The 13,636-nt window shown below is 35.0% G+C and overlaps 1 long non-coding RNA gene across 1 annotated transcript in view; it reads right to left on the bottom strand.

Annotated features, from left to right (window-relative positions):
- Positions 1–13,636, bottom strand: part of LOC309611964 — a 112,492-nt gene that overhangs the window by 58,935 nt on the left and 39,921 nt on the right. The gene's annotated exons all lie outside the window — the stretch shown is intronic.

Genomic DNA, 13,636 nt, shown 5'->3' with positions numbered 1-13,636 from the left:
GATCCAAGGATACAGATTGAAGCAAATGGAAGGTCAAGTTAACTGATGATCCAATTAGCAAGGTGGCAGGCAGGCAAAAGGGCTGCACTTTAACATGAGCAGTAGCCCCCACCACACTCTCAGTGCCTGTTTAAATTACATAGTAGAAAAATTATTCTTGCTTTTATCTTTCTTTGTGTTTCTTTCACATAGGAGAGGAAAAGAGACAAATAAAATGAGGAAGAAGGAGGAGAAAGAAACAGAAGGTAGAGAGTGAGATTGAGATAGAGAGAATGATTGCAAAAATGAATAATCAAGAACTTGCAAGTGATGGCCAATGGCCACAGGTACTGAAGCACTATTCACCTCAGGGCATTCTGTTCTGTGACCTATTCTTAGATGAATAACTGCAGGGATATTTGGGGAGATCAGTCATTCCATCAAGAGCAAAAAGATCTGAGGTCATTTGCTGGTGAATGTCCCAACCACGATCAATGAAAAGAAGTAATTGTAGCACACACACCATCAAAAACAATATAAAAACTTAGACTCTTAGAGTTGGATTTCATCATCCCACCACACCAACCAATAACTTTATTCTGATAAAGCCAAGGTTCATGATTGTGAAGCATACACAGCTAGCTGTCTAGCCCTGAGTGGTTATTAGAATCTAGGTCTCATGATCCAACAGTGTTTTTAGTTCATAGATTATTACTCCTGCAAATTAAAATTTCAAGTGGGGATGAGCCAAAACCTCACAAGTGAAGTGAGAACAAAAGATATTATGTCCTGACCATCTTAATATTCTACTCAACAAGTTCTAACATCATGGTTAAGTATGATTTATGTAATTATCAAAAGTTGCTTCAGAGGCCAAAGGTCTTGCCAATGTTAATTACATTTTCTTTAGACTGTTTCATGACCATATTTCCTCAAACTAAGTTAATGCACATTGAAAATTTATGACTTAACAAAACAAACATCTGAAAGAAATAGAGAAAAAAACTTTAAAATATATATATGAAAACTGTATATACAATAGTAAAGAATGTAATGTTTCCATAGGACAATAGGAGCTAACTCAGCTTTTCAAAAATCATACATATCAACAATAGCAAATACAACTGACCATAATCCATACCTAATACATAACTGATAGAAAGATAATGCTACAAAGTTGAACTTATATAGAACTATTGCAATAAATAACTTAAGCAGAGCCAGCTCTGACTCATATGCCGAAAAAGAGGGTTAGGAAGAGTCTGGGTAAAGAAAACGGCTCCAGAAGCCTAACATAGGCAGAAAACCGGTGAAATCACTCTTAGAAAGAGAGAAGCATACCCTGATGGGCAAGATTCAGAACAGATCTGAGACTGATGGGTCTGAGGAAAGATTACTGACAAGGCAACAGGAAGCTTTGAAATTTCAAGGCACTGAAAATGTCAGTCTTAGGGCACCACTTTAAAGACAAAGGAAGGATGAAGTCAAAGGAGGAGGCATTTAAAGACTTAGTGAAGGAAAAGAAGGAAATTAAAGATTCTACAAAACAAAAAGAATCATATAGGCAGAAGACATTCCAAATAAAACAAAAACTACTTAAATATAACAACTGGAGAAGATCTCAAAGAAATGTAATAAAACAACTCAACCACTTTTGCCTAAAAAGAATAACCTATTATTGCTTGTCCAGAAAATTATAAGGACTTTCAAAGTAAACAAAAGAGTAGATGACATCCTTACAAAACTACCTAAGGAAAAAAAAAAGAAAAAGAATCAGTATTCAGCTGCTGGAATGGAGAAAATTCTTACAAAACTACTCCATGCAAACCATCTCCAGCCTTAGAATATTTTACAAGAAAACTCTATCAAGTTTTCAAAAAAACATAATCACAATATTATTTTACATTTTCCCAGAGTATATGAAAATAGAATAACATTCAGATTCTTTATATGAAGCAAAGTTAACATTAATGCCTAAACATATATATGCACACTTACTCACATAAAATTACCAATCTCACTTAAGCATATTTATGCATAATAAATTATGTAAGATTAGTTTAATATTCATAAATCTTTTGACTATAATTTACTAGGTTAATAGATCCAAATAGAAAATTCATGATTATCCTTGTAGATGTTGAAAGGGTCTTTTATAAAATTCAATACATATCTCTGAAAAAAACAATAAAATAGGAGTTGATGGATACTTGCTTTACATAGTAACAAATGTATGCCTCAATCCTAAAGCCAGCATTTTACTTATTGAGGAACACTAGAGGCATTCCCACTAAGGAGATACAAAAGGTAAGGATGCCCATTATCTCTTCTAATATTTAGCACTGATTGGAGGTGTTAATGCAGCAGTCCCCAAACTTTTTGGCACCAGGGACTGGTTTTGTGGAAGACAATTTTTCCACGGATGGGGGCAAGGGAGATGGTTCAGGTGGTAATGCAAGCAATGGTTCAGGTGGTAATGCGAGCAATGGGGAGTGATAGGGCGTGGCAGATGAAGCTTCACTTCTTCACCCACCGCTCACCTCCTGCTGTGCAGGTCTGGTTCCTAACAGGTGGCAGATGGGTACCAGTCCACAGCCCAAGGGTTGGGGACTCCTGTGTTAATGAACACACTCAGACAAAAGATTAAACAAAATGAACAGAACACAACCAACCACAAACTAGCAGAGTTGTAGCAACTGGACAAAAAATAAAAAGACTTTTTTCCAGATGGCCACTTATTACTGGCAACTGAGGACAGGGGGTCAGCAAACTATGGCTAGCAGCCTGGTCTTCTGTTTTGTAAAATCAAGTCTTTGTATATAAAGTTTTACTGGGACACAACCATGGTCATTGATTTACGTATTGTCTGTGCCTGCTTTTGTACTACAACAATAGAGTTAAATATTTGTGATAGGAAAGTCATTGCCAAGGAGGCCTAAAGTATTTATTATCTGGCTCTTTCAGAAAAAGTTTGCTAACCCTTTCCTTAGAGAATCAGTGATAAGATTAACACAAACAATAACACTTATTTAGGTGGTAGAATATGAAATTGTTAGGTAGTTAGTCAGACATTAGCAGCAAGGAGGCAACAGTGGTGAAAAGACAAGAGGGGAGTAGTTGAATCATACCCCAACCATCTGGGGACCCATCTCTGACCCCACCCAGAATGGGTGAAACTATGGTCGCGTGGTGGGCAACTTTTATCCTGATAAGAGGGAGCACAGTAACACGAGGGAACTTCCCCAGGCTGAGCACGCCCAGACCAGACAGGCATATCACCTATAGTAAACCCAAACTCATTACACCATCACTATAATAAAATCTGCATGTGGTTTTGCTCTCCCATCTCCCTGCCCCCAGGTGTGCTTGTCTTAGCAAATCAAGGGTAAGGGCATGCACAATAATGAACTTGTTACACAACTCAGGACTGTCAATCAAATACTGATCCCCTGTCACTCACCCATGATCGCACCCTATCTCCTTGCAAATCACTCCTTATAAACACCCTTAAGCCTGTTCAGGAGGGCTGGTTTCACTTCACAGAAACAGCCCGCTCTCCCTCTGAGAGTGTAACTATGCTTTAATAAACTTTGCTTTGCGCTTAAGCCCAAAGTGGTAGTCTGCAATTCTTTGCTTGCTATCACAAGGACTGAGATTGCTGGTCCGGGTCTTCCATCGACCTCCTTGGTTAAAGCTATTTGACACAACACTCACCAACCTGGTGACAAACTGACCAGGCAAAAGTCAGTAATGTTTATATATAAATAACATCTAGTTAGAATATTGTAAGTGTGAGCCCAATTTATAATAGCAATATGAAAAAAACACTTTTTTTTTTTTTTTAACCACCAAAGGGAACTCTCCTACACTGTTGGTGGGAATGTAAATTGGTACGGCCACTATGGAGAAAAGTATGGAAGTTCCTTAAAAAGCTAAAATAGAGCTACCATATGATCCAGCAATCCCACTCCTGGGCATATATTTGGAGAAAACCATAACTCAATACATACACCCCAATGTTCACTGAAGCACTGTTTAAAATAGCCAGGACATGGAAGCAACCTAAATATCCATCAACAGAGGATAAAGAAGATGTGGTATATATATATATATATATATATATACACAATGGAATATTACTCAGCCATAAAAAAAAATGAAATTGAGTTATTTGTAGTGAGGTGGATGGACCTAGAGTCTGTCATACAGAGTGAAGTAAGTCAGAAAGAGAAAAACAAATACCGTATGCTAACACATATATATGGAATCTAAAAAAAAAAAAAAAAAAATGGTTCTGAAGAACCTAGGGGAAGGGCAGGAATAAAGATGCAGACATAGAGAATGGACTTGAGGACACGGGGAGGGGGAAGGGTAAGCTGGGACGAAGTGAGAGAGTGGCATGGACATATATACATTACCAAATGTAAAATAGATAGCTAGTGGGAAGCAGCTGCATAGCACAGGGAGATCAGCTCAGGTGATTTGTGTCCACCTAGAGGGGTGGGATAGGGAGGGTGGGAGGGAGACGCAAGAGGGAGGGGATATGGGGATGTATGTATATGTATAGCTAATTCACTTTGTTATACAGCAGAAACTAAAACACCATTGTAAAGCAATTATACTCCAATAAAGATGTTAAAAAAAAAAAAGAAAATAAGTAACTTAATAGGGCTGTTGTACTACTCAAGTTTCCGTAAGATATTAATGTGTAAACTGGAAAAATTAAAAGAGATTTAAATTCTCAGTTATTATTTGAAGAATTCATGTAATAATCTCTTAAAATATAAATGCTTTAAAGTAAATTGCAACTGGTATATATTTCTGGGCAGTTTCTAATAGTAAAATCTGTGTCCAATAGAGTAGGAAAGTTTTTGGAAGATGGTTGTATATTTGGCTATCTGGGAAATAATTTACATATCTTTAAATTCTTATAATACTACTAATAATATAAGCAACAAGAATAATTGTTATTATTTTAGAAAGCCTAATATGCCCCTGTTTTATGCACTTTCATATATATCTCCTCTAAGGTAATAGGAACCTGAGAAGTTTATCATCTCCATTTATACATGAGGAAATGAAAGCAGTAGTTGAGTAACTCACCAACGTGCACAGCTGGCAGTGGGAGTTTTGGGTCTCATCCTGGCTACAGTATTGTACTTGATGTCCAGACCAACAGAAAAGCAGGCTTCCACCAGAATATTTGTGGCCTCTGTTGCATCTCTTAATATCCTCAACAGAGAAAGAGACCAGAGACTGTGGAGTAATCAGACAATAAACTCAGTCTTCTAACTGGAACCGAGCAGAACCCTGGGTGTCCCCAAGTACAAAGGCCCCACCACGTCCCCTGCCTCTTATTTGTAGAAAAGATAAAGTCTCCCAAAAGAGCAGGCTCAAGCAGTTAATGATTAGGACAATAGAGTTACAGAATCTTTCAGTGTCTGATGCACATTCCTGAGTCATTTTACAGGTACTATAACTGCCACCAGAGGGAAAAAGCTAACTGCATTATGACCAGACTGCAGCCATGAGACAAGCTGCTCCATCTTGAGCAGTACTGTGTCTATGGCTAGCACAATTCCAAGAACTGGCCTTAAGAGAATGGAATTAACACTATTGCTCATAATAATCTAAATCTTTGTGGGTATCAAAATAATTGTAGCTTGTCCTGCCAGTATATGTAAGCAGGCAACTAAAATAGTCAGCAAAGAGACGCTACAGACCCATGTTGACATCTTCCACTCTAAGAATATGGCACCCTATTTCAGCATGAAGGAGTTACAGAAGACGGACCTTCACCCCTAAACCCATAGAAATGAAATGATGTTCTGACAAGTGCGGATTTGTAGGCAGCTTTTGGCAGAAAGAGCTCTTTGCAGGAAACAGCTCTCTGCAGGAGGCCCCTTTTGTCTTGTCTCTTTAGCAAAGCTATATTGTAACTAACCTAACTTTAAACCAGGCACCCCCATGCTCTACTCATCTCCAGCCTAAGCACCTTTCAAATCTTTTGATCACACAATACCTTGCATATTGGTTCTTTCCGTAGATCAAAGAAGTAGAAATGAAGAATAAATAATTAACAGATGACCAGATCTCTTCCTTAGCTTCCCCTTCAGCAATCTTGTGAACAAATTGTGTGAACAAGATAACATTTAAAGAAAGATCACAAGGAGTTGACAAGTCTGCACGCAGTGGGAGATTCTGATCTCCTATCTCCATTATTAACTGAGATTACTTCCACTTTTCCCTTTAAAAACTTTTATGGCTGAGCAGAAATTTTGGAGTTGGTTTTGGGAACACGAGCCAGCCTTCTCCCCAGATTACCAGCTTTTCTGATTAAAGCAACTTTCCTTCCCACCAACACTTGCCTCCTGAGTATTAATTTTCGAGCAATGAGCATCCAGACCTGAGTTTGGTAACATAACTGCTGAACCCAAACCATACTCCACTCTCTAGGTAACATTTCCATCCTGGGACACTGTTCACTTGGTTACCTTTCTGGTTCTATTTGTCCTTTCTGATACAAAATTATAAGCTGGATTTATCATTTATTTGTCAAATATATATTTTGATTATTTTCTCTTCCAGTTTTGGACCTTCAGCAATAGTCCCTAGTTTTCTAGTTACTTGATGGTAGCACAAATTTTCCATGCTGACAGCCCTAGCTGTTTCATTCTGCTTTCAAAGTTGCTGCCAGGTCCATGATGTAAATGTTATAATGTGGTATAATGCTCATACCATTTTTATTGCTTCTAGAGTAGATTTTTAGGAAGTTAGAAAGAGTTAATAGACCCCTAAGGCATAGTTTCTCCCACTTTAGGCATTTGAAAACTGATTTAAGTGTAAATTACTTTTTTTGGCAAACCTAAAAACAGTGATGAATATCAGGAATTCCCAAAACATGTTCCAAGGAACCACAAAAGTCAATAAGTTTAATTTTAAGAGGAAAAAAATCAGTGTGTGAAGTGGGGATTCAAAATGAAATATATTTAGGAAAAGCTGGGTGATTTTGCATTGTTTAAACTTGGAAAATCACAGCACTTTAAATATTCATTATTACCCTCCAAGAGGGAAATGAAGTATGTAGTATTTCCCAAATATATTTTCCTCACATCATTTTTCAAGGAAGATCTTAATGGATTAGAATTCCTCAAAAATATCTTTGGGAAATATTGACTTCGAAGGAAATATGATAAGAAATATTGAAATGACACTTCAGTGGTATTCTTTGGGGATTATTAAAAATCTTTCCTACTGACATATTCAAAGTTGTCCCAAAAGCATAAAAAGATGTTGGAAATCATGATTAGAGGACTATTACTTAATTTGAACCTCAGAGAAACAGACATAACTATTATCAGCAAAAAACAAGCAAAATAAAAATCAGTGGACAAAAAATTAATGAAAAACTGACTATAGAATTTGAATTTATAAATCAACCATTTAGTGAGATTAAAGTAGTAATATTATTCTATTATTTAGTGACAAAAATCAGTTAGTTTTGTTTTATATTAAAGGAAAAAACTTTTGCACTTGACTTTTAAAATAAATTCAGATACATATTGTTCAAAAGACATACAAGGAATTATATTTTTCTAAAACAAATTGATACATGTTGTTCAAAAGACATACCGGAATTATATTTTTCTAAAGTCACATTCAAATAAAAAGGAATACTTTTCCCAAAGAGGGTGGATTTTCAAAAAAGCTATTATTGACCTCAGTAGAGGTAGAAGAACTTTAATAACCTAATAATCTCTGATAAATTTGATAATGTTAATTTTAAAGTTTTAAAGAATTAAAAATCAAATGGCATTCAAAACAGATAATTCTTGGTGAGTTATTTCAAACCTTCAAAGAGCAGATAATTTATAGTTTATTTGGTCTATTTCAAGGCAAGAAAAAAATGTGTTAACAACCTCAAAATATTGTTCCCAGGTAGATGAACAAGCTAAGAAAAACAACACAAACAGGTAAACTCCAGGACAATTTATGGCATGGTTTAGTTGTGTATTTGTTGTTGTCATCAAAATGGTACTGATTAATGTATATACCCATGCACAGAGGGAAATTTTACTGGAATTCCACAGGGATCTTGATTCATCCTCATCCTATTTTGATGTGTGTGTTTCTGTTTCTCTTTATGTGTGTATACTTATACAGAATATCAACTTTAGTGTAAGCTGATGTCCTCTGCTCCAGTTAAGGCATGGGTCTTCCAGGAGTCTATTTGTTTGAAAGAGAACTCATCCTAAGGACACTGACATATTTCCTGACATGAATGGTCAGGATCAGAGATAGAGAAGATTCTAGTTGTGTCAATGCATTCTGTCCTTATTTTTTCCATTAAAAATGTCACACACTCATCTCTGAGTCCCAAGGATTAAAAACAAACAAACAAAAAAACAAACTCTAAATAAGATCTAAAACAGCTGTTTTACTCAAAATAACATATGTATTTAGTACACACTGTGTTTGTACATTTCATGTGTTTAACACTAGAGAGCAGAAAGACATTTTTTATTATTTAGTCATGAGTCAGTGTGCAGCCAACAACTTTTCCCTCTAAAATATGGATGATTTTTCATGTGAGAAGAACTTTGACAGATTTTAAATGGCCTGAACTCAAATAGCACATCTGGTTCAGTCAACTATAAGTAACTCTCCCAATTAGATAAATTCAAATGTGCATATTATACTGAAAAATGGTTAGCTACTTTTATGTAAAAAGGGTCTTTATTAATGTCTGTTGTTAAAGATATGAAAAGATGACCAGTGGATGGAATTTACAGAGAGATAAAGTTTGACTACTTAAAACTTTTCTTAAAATTAAATGGTGTTTACAATGAAGTTGGTTTCCTTGAGAGGCAGTGGGCTTTCTTCCACATGCTAGAAAACCATATGATGATAATGCATTAGCAATAATTCAAGCACTGGTGGATAATTGGATTATATGGCGTATCACATCCCATTGGGCCTGGGATTCTAGAATTCTATGATTCTTGTTTGTAGAAAGTACTGAGTCATTTGATCCCTTATATCTTGATAGAGGCCATGTCTACTTATGGTTTCTAAATTGACCGCTTTTGAGGATAATATGTTTTTGTGCTTTTTTTAACATCTTTATTGGAGTATAATTGCTTTACAATGGTTTGTTAGTTTCTGTTGTATAACAAAGTGAATTGAATCAGCTATACATAAACATATATCCCCATATCTCCTCCCTCTTGCATCTCCCTCCCACCCTCCCTATCCCACCCCTCTAGGTGGTCACAAAGCACCAAACCGATCTCTCTGTGCTATGTGGCTGCTTCCCACTAGCTATCTATCTTACATTTGGTGGCGTATATATGTCCATGCCAATCTCTCACTTCATGCCAGCTTACCCTTCCCCCTCCCCGTGTCCTCAAGTCCATTCTCTATGTCTGCATCTTTATTCCTGTCCTTCCCCTAGGTTCTTCAGAACCTTTTTTTTTTTTTTTTTTAGATTCCATATATATGTGTTAGCATACGGTATTTATTTTTCTCTTTCTGACTTACTTCACTCTGTATGACAGTCTCTAGGTCCATGAGGATAATATGTTTAATTCATCTTATTAATTAGCTTGTTTGTAATCGATTGAAACTTTCAGACTGTTAGGTTGTTACAACAGCTTACAGTAGCAGATCAGCTGATTTTTAATATGGTGTTTGTAATTAAACGGTATTTTGCTGGAAAATTATGTTAATGTTCCTATTTTCAAAATGGGCCAAATGTTAACTCTTTTGTAATACTGAATTCTATTTGGTGAAGGTTAAAAAAAGCACTATAATAAATCTTTGCAATAGTTTGAATTACATTATTTTTTCTTTTAGTAAACTGGCAATTCAACTCAGCGAATAGTTTTGAACACTTGATTGTAAGCTTGCTTGACAGATATCTATATGTAAATATCTGTATATGCATGTGTGAGATATACACACACATATAGTATGTATGTGTGTATATGTTTATATATGTGTGCATGTGTAGGTAGGTTTATATACATATATAGGTTTATATATATACACACACATTGTTTATTTACAATGTATGTGCACAAATACACATAGCTATACTAGATAGTTAAAAATAATGCAGTTCAATAACAACTTGATTTATGCATTATAATAATATTAATATTATATATAATTAATATATAATATATACTATATATTATACTATATACTATATATATTAACTAATATATATAATATATTAATATATGTCTCTTAAAATAAATTATAATCTTGCAACTGTCACCTCTTTAGAATATTCACTTACCAAATATTAAAGAATGACATTTCATTTTTAAATGAAACAAGGAAAAATACTTTGGCAGACAATGCAATTTTTAAAAAGAGCCAGATTTAATAGGACATTCCCAGGTAGATATTTTCCCACTATAAAATTTTAGCACTTCATTTGCATTTCTATTTGTAACGTATCTACTTTTTTATAACATTCTGTGTTACTTTCCAACTCTATTTATATAAAACTTGTGGAAGATGTTAGACTGATTTGCTATGGATAAAAATACCTCATATTCAAATAGGCTTTATAAAATAGATTACCCATAAGTTCTTTACTAGTGAATCTATTCTCAAACTGCAGTAACATTTATCCATCAAAGAGAAGGAGTGGTCATAATAAAAACAGTGCTTTATGCAGTATTTATGCTGCATAAAGCAGTATAATTTATATTACACAATTTATAAATTTATACAATTTATAAATCAAGGTCACAAATATTATCTCATTTTGATATAGAGTCTCAGAACAAAGGCAGACATGGTGACAAATCAAGCTAAAATTACTCATCCTCTGAATCAGTGGGTATGGAATTGAACAAAAATACAGGCCTCGGAATTTTCTTCCCTCCCAGTCATGGTTTCTGATGAAGAGAAGCAAACAGATTGTTAGAGATTTAAATATTTCTCTACTTTTAGCTTGAACTCTATGTATGTCCATTATCTGTCCATAAATCCAGCACACTCTTCAGATTGTACAGTTAAGAAGAGAATAATCTGTGCCTTTATCACTCCATCTGAATGGAATGTGAAGAGCCACAGGGGCAAACACAATGCAAAAAATGTATTGGTGGTTTTAAGCCTAATTCTGTCTTTTTATAAATAATTAAGAAAATGACTAACTTCCATGCAGACTAGGAAGGGTGGCGACATAACCCCAATTACTTGCATTGACAAATGAATTAATCTTCTTCTTTTCTTTTTCTCTTTTCAATAACATATGGGCTCCACTCAGCTGTGGAATATGATGGAACCTCACTGGGATCACATCTGTCAGGTTTACAGGGTAAATAAAAGCACTCAGCAGGTTTGTGTGCTACTGTGTGTGAATACAGAGGTGGATAAGTGCCAAGTCTATGTCCTTGGAAAAACACTTTAACTTGTCCCAAAGAAGTTAAAGATCATTATCTATTACATAGATGAACCCCACAAAATATCCTTTATGGGAAAATTCCAAGAAGAAAAATGTATCTAAAATGGCTTACACTAAGTTGGAATTTCTCTGCAGCTGACACATGCTTAGTTTAGACTCTGTTATGTTTTTCCTATGGTGTGGCAAAAAATCACTTGATCAATAACTTAGACAATAAACACCATACCTATGCAGTCACAGTTAATTAAAATGTAATAGAATAAAAAAGCATATTGCTTTGAATATAAAAGTAACAGTTTTCATCAGGTATAGACATATTCTAATTTCTACCTGACCCTGGCCAGGGAACTGAAAATTTTATTCTTTTGTATGAAAAAAATTATCAAGCTTGAACAATCCATGTGGCTTATCTCAGGTGCAATTTTTCATGATATGGCAAAATTTTTTTAAATTAAGTATGCTATATTTGGCAAAAGTTTATATGGTTCAAACTATAAAACCTACATATCAGTTATTTAGAGTATTCTCAGAAGATAATCACTTTAGTTAAAACTGAATCTCTTTATATTTTTACTTAGTTTATGAAAGTGTCATCTCATCAAATCTTTGAGTCAGTCTGATTTTCAAATCCTTTCATTTCATAGCAAGTGCTTATTGAACACATTCTGACAGTACCCTTAGGGATTATGATTGCTGTACACGATATACATGATGTGTTCCTAGTACCAGAGGCTCATTATTTGGCAACACTAGTTATACATAAAAGATAGAGTTAAATAATTATATAATGCAATTTCTAACAAACTAATGTTATTATACAAAAAACATGGGCTATACATGTGAGAAAGGAATTAGAAGAAATCTGGAGTCTGTACTTTTAATTTTCCTGAATTTGGGAGAGAGAATATTCTGACGAGAGTGCACTTAACTAAGTGCACTTAACTAAGATAGACTTTCTTAGGTTAAGTTTCAAAAAGGAGGTGGTTGTTTAGACAACTCTACAGTCATTGCTCTAATGAGTCTGAAAGAGCCCAAATTCTCTGAGAACTTTATATAAGAAGGCAAGCTTTGAGCTGAATTTTAGTTGTTTATCCAGTGCAGAGAATGGGATGGTGTGGGGTTGCCTGATAATGCAATCACCTTCCCTCCTGCATTTAGAGAAAATTTAGCTCTCTGAAATTTAAGTTCATGAGCAGACAGTGGAAAGAAATGTCACACAACACCTGTGACATCTCAAATTTCATCTCCATATCTAAAATAAAGTAAGAGTTTGTATGATAACCAATACCTACTTTTATTACTAAGTCTATTGGGCATAAAGGCAACAAAAATGAATCAATTTGAATTTTCTCATGGAATTTGTACATTGTGCTTATTCTCTATAGAGTATAAAACATTATAACAAAATCACCTTTTATTAATCTTTGGTAAATAAGCATAATATTAGATGTAAAGAATAAAAAGAGAAAAAGAGTAAGATGAAGTCTTGAATTCTTAGATCTTAGTCAATCAAAGATGGTCATCATAGCTGTTGCTCTATGTATATCCATTTTTAACCTCCAATTAGTACAACGAGGAGGTAATACACTTTAGGCAAAGACAAATGTTTTCATCACTGACTGGGCTATGGCCAACTGAATGCCATTTCCTTCAGTGTCTGGGGCTTGGCCATATGTTAATGGTAACATTTCATAGGTTCAGGCTAGTCATTTGCTCTGTGGACCCTTGTCCTTGAATCCTACCTCTATTCCTGCCTGGCCAATTAATAACAACAATGTCTTTCATTCCGTAGAGGAAGGAAGAACAAAATAGGTTTTTCATATTAGTAGAATTAAGCCATCAAAAGGGAAGACAATCTAAATAGGGAAGACTTTATATAGAACAAATATTCTAATGTCTTTACTTTTTCAAATGTAAACTCCAACCCTTAACAAGATGGCCCAGATTTGTTCCTTTGCCCAGTCTTCCTTCAGAGTTTCTCTGTAGATATGGAATAAAAAAGGAGAGGGCACAAATGAATGGCTAAACACCCTCTAGTATCAGAAAATTTAGCTAAAAGAAATGTGACAAATTCATACAGGCTCTCTTCCCTTATAAATAAATTTGCCTATGTATTCTAAAGCAGTTGTCCCCAATTTTTGATATCAGGAACCAGTTTTGTGGAAGACAATTTTTCCATAGACGGGGTAGGGGGATGGTTTTGGGATGATTCAAGTGCATTACACTTATTGTGCA

Source organism: Balaenoptera borealis, assembly GCF_965194805.1.
Source record: "Balaenoptera borealis genome assembly, chromosome: 15".
NCBI lineage: Eukaryota > Metazoa > Chordata > Mammalia > Artiodactyla > Balaenopteridae > Balaenoptera > Balaenoptera borealis.
This window is presented reverse-complemented; position numbering and strand designations above follow the sequence as displayed.